Genomic DNA, 12,073 nt, shown 5'->3' with positions numbered 1-12,073 from the left:
AGTCACAATTTTCTTATCCTAAAGGGAGAATTAAAAGAGGAGGGGGAGGAAAAATGACTAGAGCCTATAGGTATGCCTTAGATCACCTCTTAGAAGTTAGGGAATAAAGAAACAAATTGTGGTATATGAATGTAATGGAATATTATAGAGCCATAAGCAATGATGAAAGAGGTGATTTCAGAGAATCCTGAGCAGTACAAACTGACACAGAGTGAAGTTAGCAGAAAAAGAACAATTTGTACAAGAACCACATTGAAAAAGAAAAACAACTTTGAAAGACTTAAGAACTCTGATTAAAGACATGATCATCCGTGCCTCCCAAGGACCTGTGATGAAGCATACTACCCTGCTCCTGACAGAGAGGTGAACAAAAACCCTTTCTTCTTCTTGGTTAATTGTTAGGATGATAAGGAGGCATTAGCAACAGTGATGCCAAAAGAGCGCCATTTAACATTTTTTTCAAATGCACAGAAGAGAACAGAAGTTGAGAAAGAAGCACAGACAAACAGGATAGTTTCAAAAGCAGTACATAGAATTTATTATATTATTTTTTCTTTTTTTTAAATTATTAATTTATTTATTTATTTTGTTTTCAGCATTCATTTCCACAAAATTTTGAGTTCCAAATTTTCTCCCCATCTCTCTTCTCCTCCCACTCCAAAATGCCTTGCATTCTGATCACCCATTCCACCAATCTGCCGTCCCTTCTAACATCCCTCCCTTCCCTTATCCCCATCTTCTCTTTTGTCCTATAGGGCAAGATAACTTTCTATACCCCATTACCTGTATTTCTTATTTCTCAGCTGTATTCAGGAACAATACTCACCATTTGTTCCTAAAACTTTGAGTTCCAACTTCTTTTCTTTCCTCCCTCCCCACCCAATCCCATTGAGAAGGCAAGCAATTCAATATAGGCTATATATGTGTAGTTTTGCAAATGACTTCCATAATAGTCCTGTTGTGTAAGACTAACTATATTTCCCTCTATCCTATCCTGCCCCCATTTCTTCTGTTCTCTCTTTTGACCTTGTCTCTCTCCAAGAGTGTTTACTTCTAATTGCTCCCTCCTTCCAGTTGGCCTCCCTTCCATCATCCCCCCTACCCTGCTTATCCCCTTCTCCCCTACTTTCCTGTAGTGTAAGATAGGTTTTCATACCATATTGAGTGTGCATGTTATTCCTTCTGTAAGCCAGATGTGATGAGAATAAGCTTCACTTTTTCCCTCTCACCTCCCCCCTTTTACCCTCCATTGAAAAGGCTTTTTCTTGCCTCTTTTATGAGAGATAATTTGCCCCATTCCATTTCTCCCTTTCTCCTCCCAATATATTCCTCTCTCACTTCTTAATTTTATTTTTTTAGATATGATCCCTTCGTATTCAACTCACCCTGTGCTCTGTCTCGCTCTCTCTCTGTCTCTGTCTTTCTGTCCCTGTCTCTTTCCTCTCTCTCTTCTCTCTCTCTCCCTCTCTCTCTTTCTCCATATATATATATATATAGTGTGTGTGTGTGTGTTTGTGTTGTGTGTGTATAATCCCACCAACTAACCAGATACTGAGAATAGTTTCAAGAGTTACAAATATTATCTTTCCATGTAGGAATGTAAACAGTTCAGCTTTAGTAAGTCCCTTGTGATTTCTCTTTCCTGTTTACCTTTTCATGCTTCTCTTGATTCTTGTGTTTGAAAGTCAAATTTTCTTTTCAGCTCTGGTCTTTTCATCAAGAATGCTTGAAAGTCCTCAATTTCATTGAAAGACCATTTTTTCCCCTGAAGTATTATACTCAGTTTTGCTGGGTAGGTGATTCTTGGTCTCAATCTTAGTTCCTTTGACTTCTAGAATATCATATTCCACACCCTTCGATCCCTTAATGTAGAAGATGCTAGATCTTGTGTTATCCTGATTGCACTTCCACAATACTTGAATTGTTTCTTTCTAGCTGCTTGCAATATTTTCTCCTTGACCTGGGAACTCTAGATTTTGGCTACAATGTTCCTAGAAGTCTTTCTTTTTGAATCTCTTTCAGGAGGTGAGTGTTGGATTCTTTCAATATTTATTTTGTCCTCTGGTTCTAAAATATCAGGGCAATTTTCCTTGATAATTTCATGAAAGATGATTTCTAAGCTCTGCTTTTAATCATGGCTTTCAGGTAGTCCCATAATTTTTAAATTGTCTCTCCTGGATCTATTTTCCAGGTCAGTTGTTTTTCCAGTGAGGTATTTCACATTATCCTCCATTTTTTCATTCTTTTGCTTTTGTTTTGTGATTTCTTGGTTCCTTATAAAGTCATTAGCTTCCATCTGTTCCATTCTAATTTTGAAAGAACTATTTTCTTCAGTGAGCTTTTGAACCTCCTTTTCTATTTGGCTAATTCTGCTTTTTAAAGCATTCTTCTCCTCATTGGCTTTTTGAACCTCTTTTGCCAGTTGAGTTAACCTATTTTTAAAGGAATTATTTAATTCAGCATTTTTTTGGGTCTCCTTTAGCAAGTTGTTGCCTTGCTTTTCATGATTTTCTTGCATCTCTCTTATTTCTCTTCCCAATTTTTCCTTCACCTCTCATACTTGATTTTCAAATTTCTTTTTGAGCTCTTCCATAGCCTGAGACCACTGAATGTTTATTTTGGATGTTTGGGATACAGAAGCCTTGACTTTTATGTCTTTCCCTGGTGATAAGCATTGCTCCTCCTCATCCAAAAGGATGGGGAAAGAAACCTGTTCAACAAGAAAGTAACCTTCTATAGTCTTATTTTTTTCCCTTTTCTGGGGATTTTCCCAACCAGTTACTTGACTTTTGGGGTTGAGGACGTGTAAGATCTCAGTTCATCCAAAATGGCACAATCAAGTCTGCACACTGATATGGGAGCAACCAGAAACTTTTATGCCCAGAATCTGCAAGTTGTAGAATTTCCTCTCCACAACCACCTCACCTCCAGTTCCCCCATGCCAGCACTCAGGACTGAGGTTCAGATCAGCTGCTCAATTTCCCCAGGGCCTTTACAATGACACTTCCAACAATGGATGTTGGCTGCTGCCTGCTATGCCTGGGTTCAGAGCTATGGGAGTTCCTGCTCCCTTCTCAGACAGCTGAAAAAGCCACTTCACTGACCTTGGGCACCTGTTGAGGGATGTGTGAACAGCCACTGTTGCTGCTGGGGATTCCACCCCAATGCCTGCTCCAGTCCTCCTCCCTGCAACTCACAGTCAAGGCTAGGTTGGGCTCTGCTCTGCATCTGGTGCGACAGATCTTTCCTGTCGGCCTTCCAAGTCACCCTAGGCTGGAAGTCTCCTCCACTCCATCATTTTGTGGCTTCTGCTGCTCTAGAATTTATTGAGAGTCATTCTTTACAGGTATATTATGGGCTATGGGGGAAGAGGTAGAGTATATACATCTTTCTATTCTGCCATCTTGGCTTTGCCTCCCTATTATATTCTTTTTTTTAAAAGTGAGACATTATGAAAAGGAGACATCATGGTTTTATATAGAATTCTCTTTTTGTGTTTTGCTGTGTATATGGAAATACTCATTTTGAGTTAAGTTCACAATTAAAAAATAATATTTTTTAAAAATTTGAATTATGCAAAAAACCCAAACCCTTAAGCTGTATGCAGTGGAAAAAACCAAACTAAATGTAATAGAAGTTGATATACAATCCCCTTTTTTGTTTGTTTTCTTTTTGTATGATGAAATGTCATGTTCATGTTTATTCAGTTCATAACAAAAAAAAGAAAAAAATTAAATATGTAATGAAAAATACTGTGCAATAAATCTATACATGTTGGTACCTAGTTACAAAGAGCTCTTAATGCCTGAAGAGTTTGTATTTTATCTTGGAGGCTATAATTACTTTTTTTTAAATAAATTTATTATTTCTTAATTCATTTTTAAAAATTTTTAGTTCTAAATTCTCCCCCTTCTCCGTTCCCCAACTGAGTCAGAAGACAAGCAATATAATATCAATTATGCATGTGAAATCATGCAAAACATTTCTATATTAACCATGTTGCAAAAAAAGGCAAGAAAAATAAAGTTAAAAAATTATACTTCAATCTGTACTCAGAGTTCATCAGTTCTCTCTCTGGAGGTAGATAGCATTTTTCATCATTTCAGAACTGTCTTGGATCATTATATTAGTCAGAGTAGCTAAGTCTTTCACAGTTGATCATCATTACAATGCTGCTCTTTCTGTGTACAGTGTTCTCCTTATTCTGCTCATTTCACTTTACATTAGTTGTGGTGTCTTCCCAGTTTTTCTGAAACTACCCTGCTCATCATTTCTTATAATTCTATAGTATTCCATCACAATCATATACCACATCTTATTCAGTCATTCCCCAGTTGATGGGCATTCCCTCAAATTTCAATTCTTTGCTACCACAAAAAAAGCTGCAATAAATATTCTTGTATATATTGGTCTTTTTCCTTTTCCTGTGATCTCTTTGGGATACAAACCTAGTAGAAGTACTGTTGGGTTAAAGAGTATTAACAGTATTTTAGCCTACAACCCAAATTGTAGACCCATTCACACATTCACCAACAATATATTAATGTCCAATTTTTCCACATCCCCTCCAGAGACAAAAGCCCGGTCACAAGAATATTAGGGATGTTAAATATAAGGTGGCTCCCAATCCAAGCAATCTTAAAAACACGAATATGCATGTGCCTCTATTACATGGACTTATATTGTGAATCCAGACTCTAAGAATGATTTTAACAGGATTTTTAAAATAAAACTTATAGAAAGAAACACAAGGCATTTTAGCAGGTATGCCAATGTAGACATTTGATCAGGGGAATTCCCCAATCATCTTGATGAGCTTACTAGGTAGTGAACTTTTTAGACTTTCAATTGCAATTCTTTGTGGAGGATACATATATACACCCTGGTACATCTACCTAGACCCCAAAGGATGAGTTTCATTGATGGGTGGGCTGCCCTCAAATTAAACCAACTGGCTCCCACTGTTGTGAGAAGGGTTTGGAAAGGAGCTGCCCCAGGGTGTTCATGCATCCTTTTGGCCTCCCTTTTCCCTTCTGCTTAATTTTTACATCTTTAAAATTATTTTAATATGTAATGTGTCTTTCTTTTAATATAATTGCTTATTTGCCATGTTTTGGCATTATGTTGACAAGATTTTGATGCAAATTCTTTAATTTTTCATCATAAAACCACAATTTTATCAAAATGAATATTAAGTATACCTTTGATAAACAGTCCATTTATTTCCAAGTCTAGCCTTGATAATAGCCCACAGGTTTTCAATGGGGCTTAAATCAGGTGAGGTCTCATATCACTGGAACATGTTTGTCTCCATCTCCTAGATTAATTCTTAACTTTTGTGATTTGAAGTCTATCTTTCTTCTGATGATAACCTGAGAATGTAACAGTTCTTAAGTGGGGAGAATCTCTTGCACAAGAGCTACTAATGGTTGTCTTAGAGTAGAAGCAGAAAAGCCAACCCTTGCACAAGGTTGAGTATCTGACTCCAAAGTTGGAAAGGCAGTGGTGAAGCTTCTTAACTATGTGGCTATATGTATAGACATTATTAACTTGAGTGCTTATATGGTATCTGGGGGGACCTTTTCATTCACATCTGTGCAGAGCTAGATGGAAACTATACCCTGAGATTTCCCAGAGTAAACTTTGGTTGTGGGCATATTAGCCAAAAAAACAATGATTTTAGTGAGGAAAACCCTCAAGATTCTATCTCCATGCTATGAGGTGCTGACCTAGAATCACAATAGACATTTCTAGATTTCCATGGGAGATTCTGATATCACTCTGAATGAAAGGGGATAAAGTATATTTTACTTTTTTGTGGAGAAAATGGAGAGATTCATACTAGGGAGATAAAGAACTACTTGGATGACCAGAATAGTTGTTAATGATTCATCATCAACCTAGCAGGAAGTCTCCATTAGCGTATCCCCATGAATCTCTGCTTTACCTTCATGCTATTTAATATTTTTATCAATGACTTGAATAAAGATATAGATAATATATTCACAAAAGTTTCAGATAATACAAAGTTGAAAGCGAACACATTGGATAATAGACTAAGGGTCCAAAAAGATCTTAACAGACTAGAGCACCTGGAGGAAATACCTAATAAATGCTAATTGCTTGATTGATTCAATACTCAAAATGCCACCAGTAGTCACTGGGAGGAAACTCCAGAGCCTAATCAAAAGATGGATAGACTTATGATAGAATTTTCCATTGGACACAGTGGTAAAAATTTACCATTGGACACAGGGGTAAAAATTCACACAGTAAAAAATAATCTTTCTTATCAGTCACTCACAATCAAAAAGAGAGAGGAGATCATGATTCTAATTAATTAACCTCCATGGTTAATTTTAGCTTTTGCATACAGGAGGTGTCAAGACATAACTATATTGCCAGCTGCAATCTGCCAGGTTTTACAGCCCTAGACAGCCACTTTTAAGCAAAAAGAGGAGCTGAGGATTGGACAGGGTATGGAAAAGTGAGGTTTTAGCAGGAGACATGATATTTGTTGTTAAATATTAGTAAGGATGTCATGTAACAGATTATGCTTTCTTTGCTTGGTTCCAGATGGCAAAATTAGGGCCAATGAATGGCTGGAAGTTAAAGGAAAGGCAAATTTCACCCCAATAGAAAAAATTTCTAATAACTGAATGAGCTGGCACGTGGAGTAATGAGTTCCCTACCACTGAAAGTATCCAAAGAGATACTGGATGACAACTCGTCAGGGATGCTATAGAGAGGTTTCCTGTATTGGGACATTGGACTCTAAGCTCCCACTCAGGTTTCTGTGATTTTATTTATTTTTATCTTATTTTACTGTTCTGCCTGTCACCACTTGATACTTCCATCCTGGATGTTTCTCTTCCCTGGTCCTCAGATTAGAAATCTATTCTTGAGGTTATTAGGCTACACCCAGCCATATCCCCAGTATGTATTCAACCTTTATCAAATTCTTCCTTCTGAAACAACAAAGACTCAAACTTGAGAAACCACACATGTGGGAAACTGCAAGGAGACAGGATTTCCAGAACTGGAATAAAAAGTTATCCCTCTTCAGGAATTTGGGATGTATGAAGACTCAGGTTAGTCATTCCTATTCCACAACTGACTCCAGTCTACCTCAGAAATCATTTCCTTTATATTCTTTTGGAGCCTGAGTGATTCTCTTAGTAGTAGAATCTATTACAAATATCCTGCATCTAACTACACATATATAACCTATATTGAATTGCGTGCCTCCTCAGTGGGAATGGGTGGGGAAGGAGGAAGGGAGAGAAGTTGGAACTCAAAGTTTTAAAAACAAATGTTAAAAATTGTTTTTATTCTTTCAGTTGGTCAGGGAGGGAGAAGGGCCTTCCCATAGCTATAGCCTCAGGCATCGACCTGCAGAGGCCACATCAGGCATGTGGCAGGAGTTCTCACGGCAGCACCTATAGCAGCCTGAGACCATTGCTGGATCATAAAAACCCCTGGGGGCACTGGGGGAGCTGGTCTTTGTCTCACACTGAGTGGTGGCCCTGCCCCCACAGCTTGACTGAATCCAACCCACCCACCACCCCCACCACCCCCCAGTGCTAGCTTGGCAGAACTAGAGGTCAAGTGCCTGTGGAGAGGAAACTCTGCTAAGATTCTGGGCACAAAAATCATTCCCTGAGCCCAGACCACTATACGCTTGATTGTGCCACCTTGGAGGAACTGATATCTTACAGGTCCCCAGAGTATACCCCACTCTTGACAAAGGACCCAAAAGTCAAGTAACTGGTTGGGAAAATGTCCAAAAAAGGGGAAAAAAATAAGACCATAGAAGTTTACTTTCTTGGTGAACAGATATCTCCTCCCATCCTTTCAGATGAGGAAGAACAATGCTTGTCACCAGGGAAAAACATAAAAGTTAAGGCTTCTGTATCCCAAACATCCAAAATAAACATTCAATGGTCTCAGGTTATGGAAGAGCTCAAAAAGGATTTTGAAAATCAAGTAAGAGAGGTGAAGGAAAAATTGGGAAGAGAAATGAGACAGATGCAAGAAAAGCATGAAAAGCAGATCAACACCTTGCTAAAGGAGACCCAAAAAATGCTGAAGAAAATAGCACCTTTAAAAATAGGCTAACTCAATTGGCAAAAGAGGTTCAAAAAGCCAATGAGGAGAAGAATGCTTTCAAAAGCAGAATTAGCCAAATGGAAAAGCAGATTCAAAAGCTCACTGAAGAAAATAGTTCTTTAAAAATTAGAATGGAACAGATGGAGGCTAATGACTTTATGAGAAACCAAGAGATCACAAAACAAAACCAAAAGAATGAAAAAATGGAAGATAATGTGAAATATCTCATTGGAAAAACAACTGACCTGGAAAATAGATCCAGGAGAGACAATTTAAAAATTATGGGACCACCTGAAAGCTATGACCAGAAAAAGATCCTAGACATCATCTTTCATAAAATTACCAAGGAAAACTGCCTTGATGTTCTGGAATCAGGGGGCAAAATAAATATTGAAAGAATCCAACACTCACGTCCTGAAAGAGATCCAAAAAGAGAAACTCCTAGGAACATTGTGGCCAAATTCCAGAATTCCCAGGTCAAGGAGAAAATATTGCAAGCAGCCAGAAAGAAACAATTCAAGTATTGTGGAAATACAATCAGGATAACACAAGATGTACCAGCTTCTATATTAAGGGATCAAAGAGCATGTAATATGATATTCCAGAAGTCAAAGGAACTAGGACTAAAACCAAGAATCACCTACCCAGCAAAACTGAGTATAATACCTCAGGGGAAAAAATGGTCATTCAATGAAATAGAGGAAACTCCTATATACATTCACTTCTCTTCAGTAAGATCTCAACTTCTCTTGACCTTACATACCCACCAACCTCCTCTCCCACCCACAGCAAACAGCTTGCCCCTATTGACTTTGACCCATTTTCTACTGAAGATCTTTTTATTTTGTATTTTCAACAGGAAATTCAAAGGAATCATGTAAATGGGCCACTGACTTATTTTGTAGCTTATTATCCCAATTATCCCAATCTGGCTTCTATATTTCATCTTTTGCAGGTCTTTCCTGAGAAGGTCTTCCATTATCATATTTCTGGCTTAATGTCTTTAATTCTAGTAGTACTGCACAACTGATAATAATTATAGGTCCCATCTATATAGCATTTTCCAGTTTACAAAGGGCTTTTCACAAAACACACTGTAGTGTAGGTCAGTGATGTCAAACTCAAAAAGAAATGGGTGTGGGAGCACCACTAAACCATAAAGATCCCTGTGGGTATATATTGTCTTAGGAAATCATTATGTTTTATTACATTTTATTTTGCTAATTTTTCCCAATCTGGTTCAAAAAGCACTGGGGAGTGCTGCAGGCCTGGGTTTAACACCACTGGTGTAGATTATGCAAATATTAAGATCTTCATTAATTGTAGGAGAAACTGAGAGGTTGGCCCAAGATCACATCCCTAATAAGTGTCAGATTCAAGATTTGGGGCTCAATATATACTTGCTATTTAACAGAGACAACCACGACTCACAAACTCACCTCCTTGTTGATTTTCTTCCCAGGTTCGAAAACAATCTGGGGGATATACTTCAGAATATTCTCAGAAATTATGCCAAAATGAAAAAAAAATAGCCCAATTCTTGTATTTTGACCCAAACTCCCATTTTCCTGCCCACAGGTTTTAAAGATTAAAAATTAAAGATTTTCATTTTTGTACTATTTGGCCATAGTACTAGAAAGAATCTTAGAGAGTCCACCACCACAGGGCTAAAAAAGAGTAGCCCGGGAGACAAGTCTCTTTAGTCTCTGCATTTGCTAGAATTACATCTGTTACTTCCTCATTTGTTAAAGTTCCAGCTTTAAAAAAAAAAAAGTCTTCTTTATAATTCTGATTAAACTTAGGAAGTTATCCTGTATACCTAACATTCTATGACTTCAAGTAAAGATTAATGCTGTATTCTATCGAATGCTTTCTGGGATGTCTTTTTTTAAAAAATGCATGTATAAGTTTTCTTTGTTTCTACAAATTAAGACATTTCTATTTTTTTCTAATGTTAAACTGGTCCCTGATAATTCCTAGATGTGCTACTATAGTAAGTTGTACAAGTTAATTTCTCTGAGCTTCAAGAAATTAAAGTCAAAATGTGATTTGTGTTAAAAGGGAGCCCCACATACTGCTAAATTTGGTTCTAAAGGGGTGGGTTTCATAGAATCCTTAGGAAACACTTGTTATCTTAAAATGAATTTTATTTTAGTAGATAGAAACTGGATCTGTGATTCAGAGGCATAGGGAACGCCAAGATGAGGACGTTACTAATATCAATGGGAATTGGCAGCTTTTCTGCAACTTAGCATCTTAAAGAGTTGGGTAGAGCACTTTAAGGTTAAATGACTTACTCAAAAGACACAGTAAGGAGAAGGAATTGAATCTAGGTTAGTGACTTCAAGCCTGGTTTTTTATGTGGACTTTAAAAAATTATATCTTTGTGGATGTAAAACATTATTCATAATTCACTATATATTGGTGACTGGATATTTAACTGCATCACTCAAAGATTTGACTCTTAAAAAAAGAGGAAGTTCCCACAGTAGAGATTCCCCACTAATGAAATCACAATTCCTCATAGTATTGATGTATTAAACTATATTTATCTATTGAGTATGAACTTAATCTTCTCTGCACTAATTTTATATATTTTATATCTGTATTATTGATATGCTTTCCTTCATATCTCTATATATTATTTATATCTATTTGCAAGATGTTTACCTAGTAGCTAACATTTCTATATGTTAAGTGATAACAAGTAAAAATTTCTATTTATTGGACTATAATATCCTTACAAACTGCATTTTTAACTTTAACAAGTATGCTACCTCAAAGAATGTACTGGGTACTGTTTTTGTAATCAGGTGCTTTTAAATCCTTTCAAAACTCTGAAGATTATTAGGTCTTGGTGAATTTTGACATAATATTTGACAAAAATTTTGACAAAACTACCATTTCCTCTTCCAGATCATTTTACAGATGCGGAACTGAGGAAAATAGGGCTAAGTGACTTGTCCAGGGTCACACAGCCATCTAGACTAGGACATAGTAGTATTTGCAGAGATTTTGTAGTAATGAGGTCTCCAGAAAGTTATATCACCAAAAAGAAACAAAAAAGAAAAGAAATGTTATGCCACCCACAGATGTCAATCAACACCAAGCTGGCAAGTGATGGGACTAATTGCTTATTATAACATGTTGACTGGTCTGATGCTGACAATATAACCAGTCAATTACTCAGGATGTACGATTACTTGAAAAAAATAATAAAAATAACTCAAATTATAAAGAGTTTTAAGATTTACAGCCTGTCTTCCTCACAACAGTCCTACAAAATAGGCAGTGTAAGTATACAATCCTATTTTGCAGATGACAAAAATAAGACTCAAAGAAGTTCAGTGGCATCCCCAGGGTCACACACTTAAGAAATGTCAGAGCCAGGACTCACATTTGTGTCTCTGGCCTCCATGACAACTGCTCTTTCTACTATTCCGTGATGTCTCTGTATAATCAATTCATTCTTTCCTTGTCCATCCTGTATCTCTCCCCATCTCCCAGGAACCCCCAATAGGAAATCAGCATAAGAAGTAGGCACTGAGAAAGATCATGAAAATACAAAGTATAGGCTACTACCCCACTAACCACTTTTAGCAATGAACATTTTAGAACCCTCAGACTAAACTCTCATGTGTTTCTTCTTCACCAACTCCTTTGTAAGAGCAGAGAGGTAGGGGACAAATTGAGGGAAATCAATATCCAAATGGGTCCCATCTAGTACCCAGTGTGGTTTCAGCTATGGCCCTGGCTTCCCCTAGCACCCCAGTGTGGTTACAGTCAAGATCCTGTCTAGCACCCCAGTGTGGTTTCAGCTATGGCCCTGGCTTCCCCTAGCATCCCAGTGTGGTTACAGTCAAGGTCGTATCTAGCACCCCAGTGTGGTTACAGTCAAGGTCCTGGCTTCCCCTAGCTGTGGTCAAGGGTATTGTCTGGAAAAGTTGTTTTGGTCTGGTTTTGT

Source organism: Notamacropus eugenii, chromosome 1 (genome assembly GCF_028372415.1).
Source record: "Notamacropus eugenii isolate mMacEug1 chromosome 1, mMacEug1.pri_v2, whole genome shotgun sequence".
NCBI classification, from domain to species: domain Eukaryota; kingdom Metazoa; phylum Chordata; class Mammalia; order Diprotodontia; family Macropodidae; genus Notamacropus; species Notamacropus eugenii.
The sequence above is the reverse complement of the archived record's forward strand: the minus strand, read 5'-3'. Positions refer to the sequence as shown.